Source organism: Lissotriton helveticus, chromosome 4_1 (assembly GCF_964261635.1).
Source record: "Lissotriton helveticus chromosome 4_1, aLisHel1.1, whole genome shotgun sequence".
Classification (NCBI taxonomy): Eukaryota; Metazoa; Chordata; class Amphibia; order Caudata; family Salamandridae; genus Lissotriton; species Lissotriton helveticus.
The window spans coordinates 1,866,305,577-1,866,326,962 of NC_136063.1; the positions used below are offsets into that span (position 1 = coordinate 1,866,305,577).

The 21,386-nt window shown below is 47.2% G+C and overlaps 1 protein-coding gene and 1 pseudogene across 3 annotated transcripts in view; both read left to right on the plus strand.

Moving 5' to 3' along the window:
- Positions 1-21,386, plus strand: part of LOC144829404 (fibronectin type-III domain-containing protein 3a-like) — a 618,864-nt gene that overhangs the window by 35,416 nt on the left and 562,062 nt on the right. Inside the window, exon 2 of one of the 3 annotated variants that reach the window (XM_078688525.1) lies at positions 2,464-2,520. The exons of the other annotated variants lie outside the window; for them this stretch is intronic. The gene's annotated coding sequence lies outside the window, so the exon portion shown is untranslated. The remainder of the gene's footprint in view (positions 1-2,463; positions 2,521-21,386) is intronic. 3 annotated transcript variants of the gene reach the window in all.
- Positions 4,433-5,217, plus strand: LOC144828234 (forkhead box protein C1-A-like; annotated as a pseudogene).

Sequence of the window (21,386 nt, forward strand, 5' to 3'; positions counted from 1 at the left end):
AAAATTGAGCGGTTGGATCTGTGTTTCGCCATTAAGTACATATAAATAGGATTTCGCCCAATTAATAACTAAGCCGGAGTTTCTGCCGAAAGAGGCCAGAACATCACAGAGTACTATTAAGGATTTCCTAGGGGAGTTCAAATACAGCAAAATGTCATCTGCATATAGCGAAATACGGTCCTCAAACTGCGGAGACCAGCTAATGCCCTTTATTGAGGGCTCCCATCGGATCCAGGCCGCGAGAGGCTCAAGGGCTAAGGCAAATAAGAGAGGCGATAGCGGACAGCCCTGGCGAGTCCCCCGCCCGAGCGAAAAAGGCTCCGAGACGCGACCATTGACAACAATTTGAGCAAGTGGGTCGGCGTAAAGAAGACGCACCCAGCCAATGAAATCAGAACCAAAACCACATTTAGCCAGTACCGCCCACAAATACGGCCATTTAACAGTATCAAACGCCATTGTGGCGTCCAATGACGCCAAAATGGCAGACTCCCGCAATGTCGAGGCCCTTGCGAGCACTCCATGCAAACGTCTGAGTTGATTGATCCGGGTGAACCAACTCGCAAATAACCTTCACCAGTCTATTAGCTAACAATTTAGCGAGAATCTTAGTTTCAGCGTTTAGCAATGAAATCGGTCTATACGATGCACATCTATTCCTAGATTTCCCCTCCTTGTGAATCACTACTATCAAAGCTAATCTCTGCTCACGAGGAAGGAGACCGAGTTCTCGGGACTCTAAAAACATATGTTATGTTATGTTATCCGTTTTGTAAAGCGCACAGCTGCCCCAGCTAAGGGGCGTCCCGGCGCTACCACATGAGGAAAAGATAACAATGTGGGCCAGCCTAAAGGAATATCAGAAGAGACGAAGGTGATGAAAACCAAAAGGTCTTAATAGCCTTTCTGAAGGATGTCAAACAGTCAATAGCGCGGATGTGAACCGGAAGAGAATTCCATAACTTAGGCGCAAGATATCGGAATGCCCGACCACCTGTCCTGGAAAGCCTGATTCTAGGCACCGTTGCTAAGTGTAGCTCTGCTGAGCGAAGGGGGCGCGAAGGAACATAGTGCGAGATCAAGTTGCTCAGCAGGGCTGAGCAACTCAAATACGGGGCAATCCTATCCGGGTGAAGTTTGTAGATCTCAATCGGGAGACCGTTGGGACCCATCGCCTTACCAGAATTCAGAGAACGCATATCCAACGCCACCTCATCTGCAGAAATCTCACTATCCATAAGGTCCCTATCCTCCGCCGACAGGCACTGGAGCGCTATGTCTCACAACAACAAACATGAGTCCTCCTCCGGCCTGTCTGACACAGAAGAGTACACAGATCGAAAATGGTCAGCAAAACTTGTCACTATCTCCTGTGGGTCGGTGACCAGAACACCGCCTTCTATCTCAATCTCCGGCACTACCTATTTAACTTTCTTAATAGAAAACGACCAGCAGAGGTCAGTAAAACACTTAAGCATTCTGTAGATTCCAGTCCATAGAAATTGTCTTCCAGGAGCACCCATAGACATAAATATTTTTTTCAAATCTTGTTTTTCAGTGATATGACCACCAAAGGCCCTACTGTTTTATTAAAAACAGGACTTTGGCCTATACCATGTGCCACTGAAAGGCAATATTTCTCTCCATGTGTTCCCATACCTGGCGTGTTAGGCATTTTGGTGCTTACTTTCCCTCCATGTTAAAGAACAGTAGATGTTTCAGCACCCAGGCTAATGTGCTGCATTGCTAAATACATATACAATCCCTGCGAGACCTATTTCATTGCAAAATGCTTCTTTTTATAACTTTACATAAAATGTATAATCGGTAATGGAAGAGGGGTAGACTTGAGTGGAAAAGATGACTGGGACAAAAGAAATGTTCACATCAATTTTGAATATCTGCTGATAACATTATATGGTACAAAAGGGGGTGGTGATGGACGGAGCATCTGAACCAATCAAACACTCACACCCAGTCAACAGATCTGGGTTTAATCAATCACCGTTCTTTAGCCCACTCTGCCACCCTAGTTCAGACATGGCCATATGCAAATCAGTCTGACCCTGTGCCTCATGGGAACAGTCCAGCCCGAACTGCCAAGCCATGCCTTCCCAACTGGCACAAAAGCACATTTAAAGACGTGGATAAACAGTAAAAAGAGTTTAAAAAAATGACTTGGAAATATGGTTAGTTGAGAGGGTACTGGTAAGAGACGAGAAAGAGATGTAGACAACTGAATTTTGGGTATGGGAGTAAGAGAATTACAGGCAAATGAGTTATAGTAGTACATTTAAATAAAAGTTACCTGCTACTATTGTTTTGAGGTTTTTCTTTGTTGTAGATCAGCATACTGTGCTTGTTTCCCTGATCACTAAGACAGGGTCTAGAAAATTAGAATTATTTTCACCTCATTTGTTTTGCAAGCGTGCTTGTGATACGAATTCATCTTCTATTCCACAGGTAGAAAGGTAGTTTGTATCTCTACTACAGAAGCAAGCCGCAAAACGACGTTTACAAGTAAGTAGGATTTTCTCTTGCAGCATGAACCAGTTGACCAACTTCTACCCTACTGTGGATGCAAATGTGGAAAGGAAGAGAAGTGAAATAACGTCTTAAGTACCTTTTTACCCACAAGCCCTTTTCATCTGGCTTGAATATCAATGCAACAATGCTTTGAGGCGGTGTGAATCAATGACTATGCATTGATCATACCAATGGCTAAAAGACCTATGACAAGTCATGGTGGATGTTTTTCTTAATGGTATACTGCAACCAAGGTCTACTTGAAAGCTTCCTGTTGGAAAGCTGATAAAACACTTCGATTCAACTGACAATCCAACATGCCGTATCTGAAGCCAGGCAATCCCAGCATCTCTGCACATCATGACTTCTCTAGGTTTTCATTTACCCCATCAAAGAAAACTCGCACAAGATCATCAGCCGTCTAAAACCAGCTGCCAAACCTCCTGGTCCCTTCAGTACTAAAACCATCAAACTAAGCCAACTGGTTTTAGATCCATTTGTTACTAAATTTGTCAAAGCTTCCTTTTTGTCAGGAGTTATTTCCAGCAAACGCAAATCATTGTTCTTTCACTATCTAAGAAATCTTCTGATAAAAAACACTGGCAATCTTCAGAAAAATCTCCTGCCTAGCTACCATTTACAAAATCTTGGAAGCAGCGATATCTAACCAGCTCACTGTCTATCTGGAAAACCAACACTGTCCTCAAAGACTTTGTCAGGATTCTGACCTACCTAGAAGAAGCATCGAAACAGTCTTATTTAACACTAGGGAATCACTGCTTTCTACTAGGGATAAGAAGCATAGTTGTACACATCCATCCGCCTAGATCTTTTTAGGTCGAGGTAATATCCGGTCTGCCGAAGGCAGAACCGGAAGTACCGAGATCTTATGTTGCTTAGATGGCTATTTCTCCCGCCTCCTCTTTTTGCCTCTCCTCTATTGGCTGGCTCCCTAAACGGAGGCCAGCCATTGGAGGAGAGAGCCGTCCCTCCAAATAGGCTCCGTCTTTTTCAGATTCGGGGGCGTGTTCCTTGCTGTTCTTTCCACTTTTTTTCCACACCTCTTTTGAACAGCAGAACACGCCCCCGAATCTGAAAATGGCGGCGCTTTTCTTAATGCCATTTCGCGACGACCGCCGCACCAAGAAGTCGCCGAGTCCTCGCCCCTGCTGCTGCATTACTGCAACAGAGCTCGCAATGGCCGGGGAGTTAGGCGGAGGCAGCCCGGCCCAGACAGAAGACACGCACAGGATCGCAGGTACGGAGCGGGAGCCAGAGCGCACAAGCAGCAGCCCCACTACACCCCGTCCTGCAGCTTACACAGCCTGCACTCCCCATGGCCACCAGCGCCGTGCTGAGCATGTCCTCCCGGCTGGGCGTGCAGCGTCTCTACCCGAGAATGCACCAGGAGGAGCCTCCCGTTTTCGCCCAGCTCAAACCAGTGCTGCCGTGGAGCCGCGTAATAAAGTCCTAAGCCTGGTGACGGATGCTCAAAAGTCATTTCTCTCTTCCTGATGCATCCCGGAGCAGGCAGCGCCTGTGGAAGGCTGGCACACAGACACTGACACATGCCACAGGGAGCTGAGCGCAGCGCCCAGCCCCAGAAACCGCACAGAAACTTTCCCAAAACTTTTCCTGTGCAAGTTTTTCTTCCCTCTCTTGCGCGTCTTCTCCACCCAGAAGAGTTAGTCCAAGTGCGCAAACAAGGGACTGGAGCTGAAGCGATAAGGCCCGAGGAAGGGCGTAGGGTCGGCAGGCTCCTCCACCCCACCCCCCCCCACACCCTGGACTGTCACCCCGCTGCCCTTGAAGAGGGCTCCGCAGAGGCTCGGGGGGCCGAAGAGAGGTTCCCCCACCATAAGACAAACTGCTCTGGAGAGGAGAGGGTGAGCTGCCCCCCGCGGCCATGCAGGCGCGCTATTCCGTGTCCAGCCCCAGCCTGGGGGTGGTGCCCTACCTGAGCGGCGAGCAGAGCTACTACCGGGCGGCGGCGGCGGTGGGCTACACGGGCATGGCAGCGCCCATGAGCATGTACTCGCAACACGAGCAGTACACGGGGGGGGCCGCGGCTACGGACCCTACGGCGGGGCGCCGCCCCCGCCCATGCAGCCCAAGGACATGGTGAAGCCGCCCTACTCGTACATCGCGCTCGTCACCATGGCCATCCAGAACGCGCCCGACAAGAAGATCACCCTGAACGGCATCTACCAGTTCATCATGGAGCGCTTCCCCTTCTACCGCAACAACAAGCAGGGCTGGCAGAACTCCATCCGCCACAACCTCTCGCTTAACGAGTGCTTCGTCAAGGTGCCCCGCGACGACAAGAAGCCGGGCAAGGGCAGCTACTGGACGCTCGACCCCGACTCTTACAACAAGTTCGAGAACGGCAGCTTCCTGCGCCGCCCCCCCCACACACATAAAGAGCAGAGCAGCACAGACCTGGCATCTCCACACACCTCTTTTGCGCTCAGCAGTCTGCGCTGGAACCACACACGCACAAACACACACACCACCCTCCACTCAACAATGAACCGGCTGGGGCTGCCAGCGCTTCGATGCTGCAGCAGGTCAGTAGCCGCTAGAAGAGGGTGTGCGGCGGCGGGTGAGGTGGGCAGGCAGGGCTTAGTGTGGATGCTGTGTGGTGCTTGGAACGGGCGTGAGAGGTCAACGTGGTACTGCATAAGAGTTTAACGGTGTGCGGCGTACTTAGCAGTACCATTAACGCTATAAAACAAAAAAATATATAGCGCTTCACACGACACGTCTAGGTTTCTAAGCGCTCTAAATAAAACGCGTTGCTTTACTAATTGAATGGAACTCGTACCAGTGAGCAGATATGCAGGAGTCATGGGGTTGTAGGGTGCAATGTAGAGTTTAGGATTTATTTATTTGTGTGATAAGCAGGTTTATTAATTGAATGCAGGAGGATTATAGCAGTGCGGTCCAACGTGTGATTGTTTGGAAGTGGTTTTCTCTCATGGTGTAGAAGATTTGGGGTGAGTGTAGAGTGGTTAAAGGGGTTTACAGTGCATGGAGGAGTTGGGACAGTAGGCAGGATATGTGTTAGCATAGTCTGTGTGTGGCGCTCGGTCTGTGTGTGTGTGTAGTCTGTGGGGCTCTGTCTGTGTGTGTGTGTGGCGCTCTGTGTGTGTGTGGCGCTCTGTCTGTGTGTGTGGCGCTCTGTCTGTGTGTGTGTGTGTAGCGCTGTGTGTGTGTGTGTGTAGCGCGTAGCGCTCTGTGTGTGTAGCTCTGTGGATCGCTTTTATGTAGGTGGCTCTATGTGTGGGTGACTGTCTGTGTGAGAGTGGCTCTGTGTAGGTGGCTCTATGTGAATGACTGTGGGTGGCTCTGTGTGTGTGGCTCTGTGTGGGCGTAAATGCAATAGGTCATGCATTTGCGAGCGATTTAGCTATTGGCATTGTAAATGACAATGCCATTTATTTAACGATTAAGCTATTGGCAATGTAAATGACAATGCCATTTATTTATGATTTTAAAAAAAGTCATGAGCAATGCCAATAGCTCTACCTTTAATAATGCCGAGACCATTGCATTGTAAATGCTTGTTTCTGCTTTCAGTATGGTTGACCACACCATCCTCCTTTCACGGCTGGAGTCCCCATTTTGGTTGCTAGGCATAGTTACACAGCGGGTTAAATCTTTACTCCTGAATTATGTGGACTTCAAATTTTTTAATTCTGTGCCCCCAGGCGTATAAATTAAAAAAAATAATTGGCCCCCCCTGAATGGCAGACATATTTTTCACAATTATTCCATAAAAGTGGCCTCTCTGAATATTCTTAACAATTCAAACACTGCTATTCTGTTCAGTTAACCCTTTTAAAAATGCTATAAAATAGCCAATTGATAACATGCTAAGGGCAGCCTGATCTCCCTGAAGTGTAATAGTATGCACATTATGATCCTTTATTAGAAATGTTGGAGTGGGACTTTAGAGGTTATTTTTAGCCCCACCTACTCCCAGCTGGGACATCAGTGACAAACAATGTTAGTGATAGGCCATTGAAGAATGGCTACTGCCGCTCACATTTTTTTCACTAAAAACACAGCACTGTTTTCGGCAAGATGCTCCTCTTGGCCAAAGTCTGATGCCCCTGTGAGATCGGTTCACCAAAGGCCCAAAAGGAGCCCTGCTCAGCAGTTTCAAGATCTCTGCTGTAATCACCTCTTTCCTTGATATTCCTGATGCTCCGTAGAGTCCAGTTGTTGTCGGAACAAGTTATAATAATAGTTAATAATTTGACAAGAAAAGTTATTCAGGTTAGAACAGATGGAACACTAAATACAAAATAGCATTTTCGAAATGGGTATTGAGCATTTTCGTTCCTAGCCAGCATTGCAGGTGGTGAATGATATCTGGCATGGTTACTTAAGTTAGCAAATTATTTGAATACTGACTTCCTGTTACCCACAGAGGGTTTCCCGGTTATGTGGTTGTGTTTGACACGTGTAAATAGAAATGTTGAAATGTGCTTTGGGTCATTCCTCATGCTTTTATTGCTAGCGTTCTCAATTGGGGTTCATTGTTTTGGCGTGCTTTTTTAAAATCTGCTTTTGGCACTTCATAATTGTTTATTTTCATTTAAATGTTCATTATCCTTTTTCTCGGTCTTAACCCTTCTACTGAAAGCAGGAGTAATAAAATGAAGAACTGTCGGTCGGAAGCTAGCAACAACTGATGTTTTTTCAACTCGTGTCCTTGGTGCCATCAAAATATGCGCAAATCTCATATATCCTTCAGAAAACTGATGTGAAAAACACACTTTGTGTAGAGAATCGGTGACTAAATAACAAAGTGTAATGTTTGTGAAAGAAGTACAGTATGATTATTTTGCAGAAAATGAATTGCGTTCTGTCGGTTTTTATTGTTTTTATTTTTTATGTTGGCATTTAAAAAAAAATTTTTTTCATTTGAAATATCTGTTTTTTTTATGAGAGCATATTTTACTGTTTATTTTGGGACTTGTGTGGAAAGAAGTCATTTCTTTTGGGTGTTAAGCTTGTTGGAGACGTAGTTATGAGTTTGTTTTTAACTGTCTTACTACTGTGATGTCACTAATAAAATTAGTTTGTTTGAGCAGTAAATAACTAGATCTCAGAAAGTTAGATAGAGATAAGTGACTGTCTATCACTCTTATACACCAGAACATTTTGAGTTTACAAGTACGTAATACAAATTCTGGAATCTTTGTTTCGATTGTGTTAATCACCTTAACTAAATAAACCTAGAACTATGTAGCAGATGGTAACCTCATTTAAGTCAATATAGTTGTTTGTGTCAGCTTCAAGACTTTATTATTGATGCTGCAATATGCTGTTGTAATGCCTGCAAATTCGTCATGAACCTTCTTATATATGTTCGGGCCCACCAGATGCTTATTGAAGAGACTGAGGCTGACTTTTTTAGCAGTGCATCCTCTCCCTCCTTTCTTGCGCAAATACAGGGCCTTTCCTTTTTAGGTTTTGCCTGCAAAATCTCTTGTATTTGAAAGGAAAAAAACTCTTATAAGGGGCTTAGAGCACGCCCTTTACTTACCTCTATTTACCATTGGTTGGCTCCAACGTCACTCTGGTTTCCTTGCTTACTATTAGTCAGTCTCTGTCTTCCTCCTGGGCTTTTGATTGAAGTCTTCATCCTGCTGTGGAGCCTGGACCAAGTACTGCTTCCGGTGGCCTCTGTCCTTCCACTGCAGGCTCTTGCAGTGCAGGCACTCTTCGTTCACTTTTCAACAGGCGCTCTTTGAGTGCATATCTCTCCTTCACCCTTGTGTGTGAAACCTTGCTAACCATTGAGACAGCATCTTTTTAGGTGAGGCAATCCTAAAGGGAGACCATCTTGCAGTGGTACTTTTTCACTAACCGTTTAATAACATTGTGTATTACCAAAACAAACTAGTATTTAAACTTGACTCTATCTAACATTCTTTCCTTATATAAAATGTAATGTAAATATTTTTGTTTTGATTAGAGAATTACAGGTATCACTTTTTCTCTCTAAACTATCCCCCGAGATCACATTTGTTTGATGGGGGCGTGGCATCAGTGAGAGGTAAAAAAAAATTCTGTTTATGTGAGTGTGTGTAAACCGTGTTGTCCGCAGTAATATATGTTAGTCTAAGGTTCTTTATGGTGTTTTTCACTCGTACTACCTGTTCTTGCAACTATTTTCCTCTTACTAGTGTTCTCTTTCGAAAGCATACATACACAACCACTTCCGGGTGAGTCTTGTCCTTGGTCTGCTGTTGCTGGCAAAATGGTGATCATTTATGGGTTTCCGCAAAACCAGTATGTTTCCTGTCTGCGTCCACTCTCTTTATAACACTGTGTGCCAAACTAAAGCCCCACAGCCTGTTCTTTAGAGCCCTGCTGTCTTTTAAAGGCCAATATTGTGAGGGCTGCACATCTATGGCAGCGGATTTTTGGAAATATCACAATTACGCTCTCCCCGCACTGGAATTGGCAGATCCCTGCTTCTGTGTTTATGACAGCTCTTTTACCATAGAGCATGGAGTGCTCTTTATGGGTAACCAAATTCAATGGAGGCATTGGCAGACTTTGGAATTATTGCATATTTGGAGCACGTTACAAAAAGGAGGACATGAGGGTTTTGATCATTTTGTGTTTTGATCTTACTATTTTATTAGTGGATTCCAGTCTTGAAGTATTCACGAGAATGTTTGCGGCAGCGGGGATATTTATTCCTCATCATCCACCTTTAGCTCAGTTTTGCTCCCTAACTGTGCACAGTTAAACCAGTCCCGAATATCATGCGTAATATCATATAAAATAAACAGAAAACAATCCTGCAAGCCAAAATCGAGATTAACATCAAGTAACCAGCCATTGTCAAACATCCCTAAGTGGAAAAATATTAAAGTGACAGAAAAAAATTAAAATATTGAAAAACCCATAGCTGATATGCAAACATTAGTTAGGGTAAACCAAGATGTGAAGAAAACAGTAAGGAAGGGTAGATAACCCCCATATACCATAGTCTCCCATACTGTTGCATTCCCCAATCCCTGTTACATTTTACCTAAGACTCTTAATATCAGTTATAGTGTCACTATTGTTGTCTATAAGTGTCGTAAATTGAGAGTAAAAATAAAATCAGCAAACACAAAGAGGAAGGATTTGTCGCATGCGACCGTAAATTACAATGTCACCTATCTAGTGTGTCCAAGGTCCCACATCTTACCTATACTGGATTGCGTAGCTATCACATCTGTGTAAATCGAGTCCACATATGAATATATCATCTGTGTGGAATACAAATACCTCATCTTTAAAAAAAAAATATAAATGACATCACCAATACACAATATATTGGTGATGTGGTTTATATTATTATTTTAATAATCAATAATAAGTCACATATTTTACACCTTATTACTTTGAATACAGCCTCTACGGAACTAAATATCTCATACAATTATAGTATCAGCATCATCAGAGTATCTCATTGTAACTGAAATCCTATGGGTAGAGTGGTTCAGAATAGCTGCATACTATAACTGATCATTATTGAATAATCATAATCATAAATAATAATCAAAAGTATCTTTTTCTCTAAGCACAAACTCAGTGTCATTGGAAGAGGGTTCATTCATGAGCAACTTTTTCCATATCTTTAACAGCGTTTTGACCCCACCTTCCTTGGTGCTCTGTGTGCATTCTCAATATCTTTTCATTTTTTCTTTAGGCAACTGAATGCCCTTTGTTTTGTGTGTACACCTTTTCGATGACATTGTTGCCTAATATTTTTCCTATGAAATGGGTTCTATCTTACTGAGCCTTGGGTATTAGTATTACGCTCTACTACTCTTAGTACACCATACACAGTCTGACATTTCCATTGCAGGAGTATCATGTGAAAACTGTCACCCCACTTAATCATACTTAATAAATGTACCATAAGCGACTCCCTGAAGGCTCTTCTATGGATTGCTTATTATCACTCTAGATTAAGCTTTGAATAGGAAAGGGGGAGGATTTGGTAGTTTGGGGTTTAATATACTGTTAATCTCCCAGTTCACTTCAAGTATTTACCTTTCCGTGTTGGGGAAAAATGGAAAAGAAAATGTCCCAATGGGTCTCTCTAATTCTATATCCTTCCAACATTTAGAACTGATCCATTGATTTTTAGTGTTCCATTTGGCTCTATACTGCGAATAAGGGTTCCACGTTGTCCTAGTAGTTGATAGGGAAAATCACTTTCCAATCACTCTTCTCATTATCCTCAATTCTCATTCCATTTTGCTCTGCCACTATGACATTCAATTTCTGTTTTTATGTTTAATCAACTTGATATCAGTTTTCTGGTAATGTTTACATGTAGTGTAATGAGATATGAGGTTCTCCCCTGCAGAGGTAGCCACTTTGTATTTTGCTATTGGCTACCAATAGTGTCTTACTAGTAGTTATATACAGGAATGCATGTTGAGAATGCCAGCTGCCCAAGTCTTCTCTTCATTTGTGTACATGTAATCCTTGGAAATGAATCTGGAAACGGAAAAGCCTATTTTGCTACTCCCATGTCTGTATGCATGTTCTGCTTCCCCAAAGTCAATTTTTCCTTTTCTGTGTGAAATGTCTCTAAATCATACTGGCATACTGCTCTCGAGATCTCATTCATTAGGTCAAAACTAAGATTTTCTCATTTATTTCGAGCAAAAAATTGTATAACTCACAATAATATTGTTCCGTGCTCTGAACATGAAGTTTGTCATGATCTTTCTTTCTGTAAAAAATATGGGATATATACACACTCCATGGATTCTACCTCTTCAGTAATGTTCTTGTTTATTATCATCTGTTCAAGCATATCTTGTGATTCCTTTCTCACTGCGATGGAAACACCTCTTGGAGTTTGTTTTACTGGAATGACATAGGGGTTGAGAACGCTTTTATGTTATAACTTCTCAGAAAATATTTTTAGGGAAACTTATAATTTAATGACTTAAGTCCTCATTAGCCAGAGACATAACTTTTACTGGGAGACATGGATTTAAAGGGTTTGCTAGTCTCGGGGATCCCTCCCTCCCAGGACACAGACACTTTTTAGGTTTCGCCTGCCAAAAGCTGCGCAAGCAGCGTTTCGCGCAGGCGAAATCTAATGTTAGAACAGTATGGGGGACTTGAACCCGCCCCTTCTTCCATTGGCTAGCTCCATAAATGGAGGCTAGCCATTGGAAGACATCGTTGTCAATCACTTTTTCCCGGTCAGAACGCGAATCGTGGGCGTTTCTGACTCTTTTTTTAAGTCCCGCCCCTTATTGCCGTGAGTCCCGGGCCGCGCTGTGATTGGCTGCCGGCCCGGGACACCCCCGTGACGTCATTCCCCGGGCCGTGCTGTGATTGGCTGCCGGCCTGGGACACCTCCGTGACGTCATTCCCCGGGCCACGCTGTGATTGGCTGCCGGCCCGGGACCTGACTTGTTATTGGGTTTCGCCTGCCGAAGGCTGCGCTCTGCGCAGCTCTTCAGCGCAGGTGAAATCCTATGTCGTCAATAAGGACTCCTGGAACGTCCCCCGGCTCTCATTGGTTAGCTCCATAAATGGAGGCTAGCCATTGAGTGCCGGATCTGTCCGTCAAGGCCGGACCAGATTCGGGGGCGTTCCCGAGATTTTTTCCCAGGGCGGAGTTACGTTTTTTCCCGTGCCCTCCCCTTTCACTGAAAGTGAATTCAGATGCGCTGTCCATTCCCGCCCCCTCTGCTGCTGTCCTGCCTTGTGTCCCTCCTCCCGCCGTCCCCCCTCCCCCCTCCTCGCTGTCCCCCCTCCTCGCTGTCCTGTTATGGCCCGATCGAGTGGCCACCTCGACCCGGCATTGCCCCGTGTTCTCACCGCTGCGGCCCGGGGGCCTGAAAGTGATCAGAAGCTGAAGCGAGAGAAACGAAGGGGCCGCGACCTGATTGGTCCTCTGTTTACAGGAGGCGCGCTCTGATTGGCCGTTTGCAGTAGGCCTGTCCCGAGAGCCGCGCTCTGATTCGATGCCTTGCCCGCAGAAGCTGGGCGTGTATGGAGGCTCGCAGAGCCGCGACCGGATTGGGCCGCAGCAGTGGAGCCGCCCCAGCGAGGATCCGGAAGCCGAGTCAGCCGTTCGACCCCGTCCTCGCCGAGGGAATCTCCGAAGTGCCGGGTAATCACCGCCGGGTCCGGGGAGAAGAGGAAGAGTGATGGCAGCTGGACTGCAGGGCCCCCGTGAGCGGAGGGAGCCCTGCGGCGAGAGGAGCGGCCTTCAGAAGCGAGCGGAGGGGGCGCGAAGCACATTGCCGGTGCCTGCCCCCTCCCCCCCCCCCCTGAGGCTCCCCGACTGGAGGGAGAGCCCCGAGTGAAGACAGAGCCGCCGGCCGGTGAGTGAGCCGACGAAAGGGAGGGGCGCCGGGACACATTGCCGGTGTCCGCCCCTCCCCCGCAGTAGCGCGAGCTCGCGTTCCTTGGGTGTGTGAAGCCACGAGGGCTTCAAGGGCGGCCCCGGTTGGCAGTGGGTCGCCCCAACGTGCACAGAGCCCGGAGAGGCTCCCCGCCCCATTTTTTTGTATTTAGAGCCCTGAGAGGCTCTGGGGGGCATTTGGTGAAGTAAATGGAGAGTCAGGGCGGCCCCGGATGGCAGTGGGTCGCCCCAACGCTGAAGAGAGCCTGTTGAGGCTCAGAGGGGCCATTTTTCAGGACGTCGAGCCCCAGAGGGGGGCTCCAACGACCCCATATTTATAGCTGGTGAATGCTTTTCCCTCGCAGCTGAGGTAAGGGGAAAAATGCTTTTATATATATGTATGTTGTGTGCGTGCTGGCAGTTTTAAGTGTGTTTATGTAAGAGTGTAAATGAGTAGGCAGAGTGTGTGTTTGTATATGTATAAATATGTATGTGTAAGTGAAGGTCAAGCCCCTCCCCCGCAGTAGCGCGAGCTCGCGTTCCTTGGGTGTGTGAAGCCACGAGGGCTTCAAGGGCGGCCCCGGTTGGCAGTGGGTCGCCCCAACGTGCACAGAGCCCGGAGAGGCTCCCCGTCCCATTTTTTTGTATTTAGAGCCCTGAGAGGCTCTGGGGGGCATTTGGTGAAGTAAACGGAGAGTCAGGGCGGCCCCGGATGGCAGTGGGTCGCCCCAACGCTGAAGAGAGCCTGTTGAGGCTCAGAGGGGCCATTTTTCAGGACGTCGAGCCCCAGAGGGGGGCTCCAACGACCCCATATTTATAGCTGGTGAATGCTTTTCCCTCGCAGCTGAGGTAAGGGGAAAAATGCTTTTATATATATGTATGTTGTGTGCGTGCTGGCAGTTTTAAGTGTGTTTATGTAAGAGTGTAAATGAGTAGGCAGAGTGTGTGTTTGTATATGTATAAATATGTATGTGTAAGTGAAGGTCAAGCCCCTCCCCCGCAGTAGCGCGAGCTCGCGTTCCTTGGGTGTGTAATGGCAATGTAAATGACAATGCCATTTACTTATCTGTTTTCGAAACAAAAACATAAATACAAATTTTGGCATATACAATGCCAATAACTCTAACTTTTCCAAAGGCGAAACCATTGCATTGTAAATGCTTGTTTTTGTTTTGGTTGCCACCCTTCCCGACCTTGTGCCTGCTGTTGTAACTGCCCCATTCAGCCCCTGGAGCTCCATACCCATCCTCCCTGTCCTGTTTATAACGGCCTACTCGTCCTTATGCCGACTAAGCCTCTGTTAGCTGTTCTTTGCCTGCTGCCCCTGAAAAGACTGGTGCATGGCGTCACTCTTGTTTTTTTTCCCCTAGTAAGAGTTACTCATTTTTTCCTTTTAAAGTATGTTAATATGCCATCATAACCAGGTGTGAGTGCTTCTCTTTGGTGTTAGTGGGTTTTCCTCTATCTTCCAACTCTGAAACTCCATCCACTAGCGCTGCGTCCAGTCGCTTTCCCGTCAGTGAGCCGCTCAGCTGGTTGTTCAGTGTGGTGAATTAATGTCGTATAGTCTTCTACTAGCTTTGCATCCTGACTCTAGCGCCCCGAAGCCGTGTCTGGTGTAAAGTTCTCAATAACAGCTAAATAGCTAGATTTGCATTGCTGCGTTTTCCACAACCTTCTCGGCTGTGGAGCAGTGACTTGTATAAACACCGCGATTGTGTTGCCTTGGAGTGCCCTGCTGGCAGTAATGTACTGTGCGCCCCAAGTGCTACATTGGACTCTTGCACATGGACATCGACTCTTCAATGAAACCCACTCATAGGCTCACATTGGAACGAAGCCTGTGCAACCTCCCCTGTCCCAATCTCCGATTACACAACTTTTCAGCTGATTTCAGGGCAAGGAGGCCCGCCGACACGTCCAAAGTGGGCGGCCCAGGGTGCTGATAGTGGCATCATGCCCATTTTTTGTGAAAAGCACTTTTTTACGTGTGTTCGGGGGGATCGAGGCGGCACAGCCCCCGCCGAGGTGCGTGTGCCCCCGCTGAGGTGCGTGTGCCCCCGCTGAGGTGCGTGTGCCCCCGCTGAGGCGCGTGTGTCCCCGCTGAGGCGCGTGTGCCTCAAGTTGTAGGGTTCCGGCACTCTGCCGCTCCGGTTCGTTATCAGGGTGGGCGTTTCGCTGACAGACGGGCACAGTCATGGAACCTCCCCGTCCTCGGCCAAAAGCGAAAGAGCTCCCTCTCCAAATGAGAGGGGGTGGACGAGAGCAGAAGTGCAGGCTGTGCAAGCCAGACAGCCCTGGAAGCCTGCCAGCGTGCGCGAGCCCCCTCCCTCCCGCTGCCCACCCAGCCAGCCAGAGAGCCCATGCGGGATCACATTCCCCGGAGTTCCCAGACAAAGAACGGTTCACCCCCTCCCTCCCCCTGAGCCTCCCCTCCCCCACCCTGCAATATCCCGACAAAGCCAGAGAGGGGGGGCAGCCGGCACCTGAGTGGACTGTGGAGCTCCAGGGTTTATGGGTAGGTAGGTCCCTTCTTCACCTTCCTCTGTGTGTGCTGGGCTGTGCAGGCAAGCCTGCCGCTGCTCGGTGTGATCTGTGCTGCTGCCTGGGTCCTCCCCCTGCCGGGAGGAGGGGGAGCCCTGATCACCCCCATCCATCTCTGGAGAGCTCTGCTGCTTCGGAGATGGGGGCGGGGAGGGATGCAGCCTGCCCGGCCACGGAGAAGTGATGGGGTGCTGGCTCTGCTCTGTGAGCTTAGAGCTGGATTGTGTTTCCGTGTCACACGTTGTGCTTCCTCCCCTGTGTCCGGAGCACACTGTCTTTTGGGGGATGGCACTTTCTTCTTTAGTGGGTAAGGTTTGCTGAACATGGGGTGAGAGTTCTTATTCGGGGATGTACTTTTTGTGCAGGTTCGTTTTGTTTGACTCGCGTGGGGCCGCAGCTGCCGGTGCCTCGAAGTGCCATTTAAACTGCTAAGCGGGGAGGCGGCAAACGGATAGTTTATGTTTGTAAAAGTCGCTGCTTCTCCGCGTGCTGCAATTTGAATCTAAGGGTTAGTCTGTGCAAAGGTGAGGGGTGTGAACTTACAGGAGTGAGAAGGGGGCAAGTTAAGGCCGGGTGAAGACACGGCCGGTTCTCGAGTTAGAAGCCGGAGTCAGGGGCATGGAAGTGCCCCTTCAACTTAGAGGTTCGTGAACCCCCCCTGACTGCAGGCAGCTTTGGGGACATGAACCTACACGCACAGTACTATCTCACGTCCCACCTGTGTTCCGATCTGCTGTTTTAGGTGTTTCCTTGGCTTTCAATGCGTGATTCCACCCAAGGCAAAAGAAAACTTGAATTTAAGGGTAAAGTTTTAGAAATGCCGTTCACAATCAAGGCCTCTCTGCCTGTCCTTTGGGTCGACAGAGTGTGGCGGGCCTCATTAGTTGTCCAGAAGTTTCCGAGCTGCATGATTCCGGACTTGGGAGAACCTGCACCTCAAGGCACCCCCTCCCAAGAACTTGTGCCTTCTTTCACAACGCGAGATATGCAGCCCTCCTTTTCGCCAGGAAAAGAAAAAAGTTTTCTATATGGAGCGAAAACATCTAGATGGAAAACAAGGCACTACGGAAACTGGCGGATGCAGAAGCAGCAAATGGCTACTTTGTAGCGCGGAGTCAATTGCAAGCATGCTTCGGTTTAGTTGTATGTGGAGCTCTAGGGGGCCGCAGCCCACCGTCCCAGGACGCTCGCTGTGGGGGTCCCCACATTGGCGCCCGCGTGTCTTTTTTACAGTGACGAAGCTTTCTGGCCGATTGGACCCACCAGAAGAGGTTGGAGGCACATCTGGGTTTTCAGAAAATGTTCGAACGCTTGTTTCTACAAGAGTTAAAGGGTTCCAGAGTGATGCTTCCTGCACTGAGACATGCCGCACTCCCCATGTTGAGCACGTCCGGCGGTGCCTTAGTGCATGGAGTGGGGGCGGGGGTAGGATCGGACAATATAAGATCAGTAGATGAGCCCTTAGCACATATGATTTCTACCCAGTACGGCGAGGCGCCACTGTGAAGGCTAAAGTGGACGCAGTCAGGTTTACAGGTGGGTGTACCCCCAGGTAAGACATGGCCCTCTTCCTGTGTAGCCCCGCTCGTAACTCTTGGCGGCCTGCAGACAGCAGTAACAGGTGTCACAGCCACAGAACCACGCGGCACAACTAGCGAGGCCTTACTTTTGTCAGGTTGATCTCTAGCAGCTCTGTGCTTCCCGCCCAAACCTCACCTGCTAGCAGCAGGATTTATTTCACAGGGCAGGGCGGGCTTTCCCCTTTGACCCAGGCAGTATTTTATTTCAGCCTTATCTTTAGTGCGTGTACTTGCTGGTCTGCAGCGGGGTGTCCTTGCACCTTCGAGCGTGGCAGGCAGCCTGCTGACATGCAGTAAATCAACGGCAACAACATGGCAAGTGCGCTGCCCTCCCTCGTTGGCCCTTTGTGTGAAACCCGAAGCCAGGAGCCGGGGGAGGGGGCAGGAACACTTTGTGTCTTAGGCCGAAGTTGCATCCTTTCTACTCTGACGCAACAACAGTACAGCTGCCCAGAGCCTCTTTCTTTGCTGCAGCTTCCCATGACAAAGCATGGCCCAGTTCAGCGACTTTTAAACGGAGCGGCCAGGCTGGGCCAGCATCTGACGCCATTCCAACCCCATCGGCTCTCCGAAAAGTTAGCCGCTACTTAAGGCAGCAGAAGTTGATCAGGTGAAGCGTTCTGTGGTTTGTTTGATTTAGTACTGCGGTGTAGCAGGCAGCCTGCTGCAGCACTCTGGTGGAAGCGTGACTTCATGCTGATTCACAGCCGTGTGTGGGTGCAGTGGATGAGTGGGTTCTGATGTGCAGTGTGTGACCCGTGGCAGTCGCCTGCTGCGAGCATGGCTAAACACTGGGGGGTGAGCTGACACTCGTGGGAACTTAACACCAGATCGCTATGACGAGCACTAATCAACGTCTCAACGGACACCTGTAAACAACACGAGGAAAAGCTGTCACTGTCTCCACGCTCTCAGATCAGACGGGATCCCATTCACTCCGGCACATGCTTTTTTAGGTTTCGCCTGTCGAAAGCTGCGCAAGCAGCGTTTCGCGCAGGCGAAATCTAATGTCAGAAAAGTATGGGGGACTTGAACCCGCCCCTTCTTCCATTGGCTAGCTCCATAAATGGAGGCTAGCCATTGTAAGACATCGTTGTCAGTCACTTTTTCCCGGTCAGAACGCGAATTGTGGGCGTTTCTGACTCTTTTTTAAGTCCCGCCCCTTGTTGCCGTGTGTCCCGGGCCGCGCTGTGATTGGCTGCCGGCCCGGGACACCCCCGTGACGTCATTCCCCGGGCCAAGCTGTGATTGGCTGCCGGCCTGGGACACCTCGTGACGTCATTCCCCGGGCCGCGCTGTGATTGGCTGCCGGCCCGGGACCTGACTTGTTTTCTTTTCTTACTCCCTGTCCTTTCTCTGATCCATATAGTTAAATGGAACACAAATCCTGCAGAGCTGCTGTGCGGTGCCGCAGTGGGGTGAATGCCCCCAGAGGGACAATAGCAGGACTTACTGCCTTTGAAGGTTGAGAGGAGGCACCTGCTAGCTTTAGCGAAAACTAGGCTTCTCTTAAACTAGCTACACTCTAAGACTCTAAGCTTAGGATACAGAAGTGGGCCTAAAATCAAAACCAATTTACTTCAAAATGGGACACAAAGGGTAACCCTGCATCGTTTCTCAAAGCCTGGCACCTGCCATCGCTACCTTACTACCTCGCATACGAATGATTCAATTTTACTGTGTGTGTGTGGCTCTGGGTGTGTGTGTGTGTGTGTGTGTGGCTCTGGGTGTGTGTGGCTCTGGGTGTGTGTGGCTCTGGGTGTGTGGCTGTGGGTGTGTGGCTGTGGGTGTGTGGGTGTGTGTGTGTGGCTCTGGGTGTGTGGGTGTGTGTGTGGCTCTGGGTGTGTGGGTGTGTGTGGCTCTAGGTGTGTGGGTGTGTGTGTGGCTCTGGGTGTGTGGGTGTGTGTGTGGCTCTGTGTGTGTGTGTTGGGCTCTGGGTGTGTGTGTGTGGCTCTGGGTGTGTGGGTGGGTGTGGCTCTGGGTGTGTGGGTGTGTGTGTGGCTCTGGGTGTGTGTGTGTGTGTGTGTGGCTCTGGGTGTGTGTGTGTGGCTGGCTCTGGGTGTGTGTGTGTGGTAGTAATTGCTGTCTGATGAGCTCGTCCAGTAGGGTACAATAGGTCTTACATTTGCGAGAGATTAAGCTGTTGGCAATGTAAATGACAATGACATTTATTTATCTGTTTTTAAAACCAACACATAAATAAAAATGTTGTCATTTACAATGCCAATAGCTCTAACTTTTGCAAAGGCGAAACCGTTGCATTGTAAATGCTTGTTCTAGCTATGAAATCTTCAACTAGGCTAATCTCCCCTTTAACAATATGTTGTTGCCAAAATATCACATACATTTTGTTTCACTGCTAACCAATGAAAGTTTTCTAGTGCCCGGTGCTTGCAAATCTAAATCTTTGTCTCCAAGAAACTTGTCAGATAATCTTTGGTAATGACGGTATAAAAAGATCCAAACTCTGTCATCATTTCTGAATCTTTGCCTAAAGTACAGATCACACACGAGAAGAACCAAAATAATCTTCTCTCATCTGGGTGATGTTCCACGCTGTTTACACTGTGCCCTTTAGCTTGGTGTATTCGTTAGCCAAATTAGAATTGTGACTGACTTCTGCTGCACTTAGGAACTTGCTTACCTTCTTTTCACCAAAGAGAAAAATTACCTTTTCTGTCACAAAAGTTGCACTCCTTGCTTTCAGCAGGATACCCTTTATATGAGGCCAATAAAAATAACTACCACAATGATAGCACAGCATCTTATCTGAACTCCTTTTTTTTCTGATTTTTTTCATTACTCTGTCTCTTCGGGTCTGTCCTAGTTAACCTCCTTAGCCTAGTGAATACACTATTCTATGACATTTGATGTAGCTATAATTGCACCTAATTTTTGACCCTCCATGATCCATAATGTATTGTCTGAAGGTTAGCATTTAACCATAACTGGTCTCAGAATTTATAAGCTGATGTGCCACAATTATATGTTTGTTAGCCCTCTCAAGGCAGAGAGAAACTTGTCAAACAATTTATTGGGTTTTGCACCAATTTATAGAAATAATATTGTTTTCATTTTTACTGGAAGCATTTTACTAGCTTCTGCATGACCTCGTCAAAATCACTGAAACGGTCAGTGGGAATTAGTTTGGTTAACGTTCGGAATATTTCAAGCCCATTTGAACCTTGACAGTGTAATAATTTGCATTTCTTTCTATCAGCTTTTGTCTACTTCATTTGCTACAAAATATGCAACACATTTCTCTTGCCACCCATTTCGCCTTTTCCGTGGTACAGGTGGATTCGTCTTGCAGTGTATGACATTTTATGGTGGATCTAATTGCATTATAAATATAGATCTAGAGAGACTCATGTTATAGGCCTTGAACTAAACACTTCCTTACTTTTACTAGTTGTCATTATAACATTGCATTATTATAGAAAATAGGTGTACATAAACAAAATGCAATAACTGATCACCAAATTTGATATGAAACAATTTCTTAATTAATTGAATGTAAGTCACCGTAGAATATTATTTGACGTGTAAACACAAAAATAAATCTGCTCATGCACAGTAGGCCATAGTGTTGTGGGTCCATCGCATTAGATTAACAAGATATTTCTCCAAGTTAATGTGCTCTACTGAAACAAATATATGCATGCATTTTGCAACAGATTAGAAGCCAGTATCGCTTTTCAACAGTTTGCTTCCTTTCGTACTATAAATGCATGCACATCGAAGATGACAAAATAAAGACAAGTCTGGGACTTTGCAGTGAATTACTGTCATAGGACCACTAGATGGAGTCATGCCATGTCAAAACCTAGCTTGGCACAATTGAAAATGGTACTGCATGAGAATGAGGCTTAGGATGCACCGCGGGTAAGACATTGGAAGGTTCTGAAGGTGCCATGGACGATTCAGGTGTAGAAAAATATGAGGAAAAAGTATACAAAAAGAACACACTAATGCGAATACACAATCCATTAATAACATATCGTAATGTGTATTTATGATAATGATATAAAGGTAGCATATAACATTCATGCACTTTCTTATACCATTCTTGAGTTTGAGGTATTCCCATTCCCTCATGTTGTAACTCCGAGGTTTAGGATTAAGCGTGGTGAAGTAGATGCTAAAGATACTTATTATTTCTGATGTCAGTCTGGGCATCCATGATGTTTGTGTGCCTGTCCGTCCCTGGAGTCTGCACTCAGCCTATGGACTGCACAGTCAAGTTAGTGCTGGTCAGCAAACAGACTGAGATCACTATCTGGCTTTCTATCCAGCCAACATTCGTGGATGTATGGTCATGGGTGCGGTGTCTTATCTAG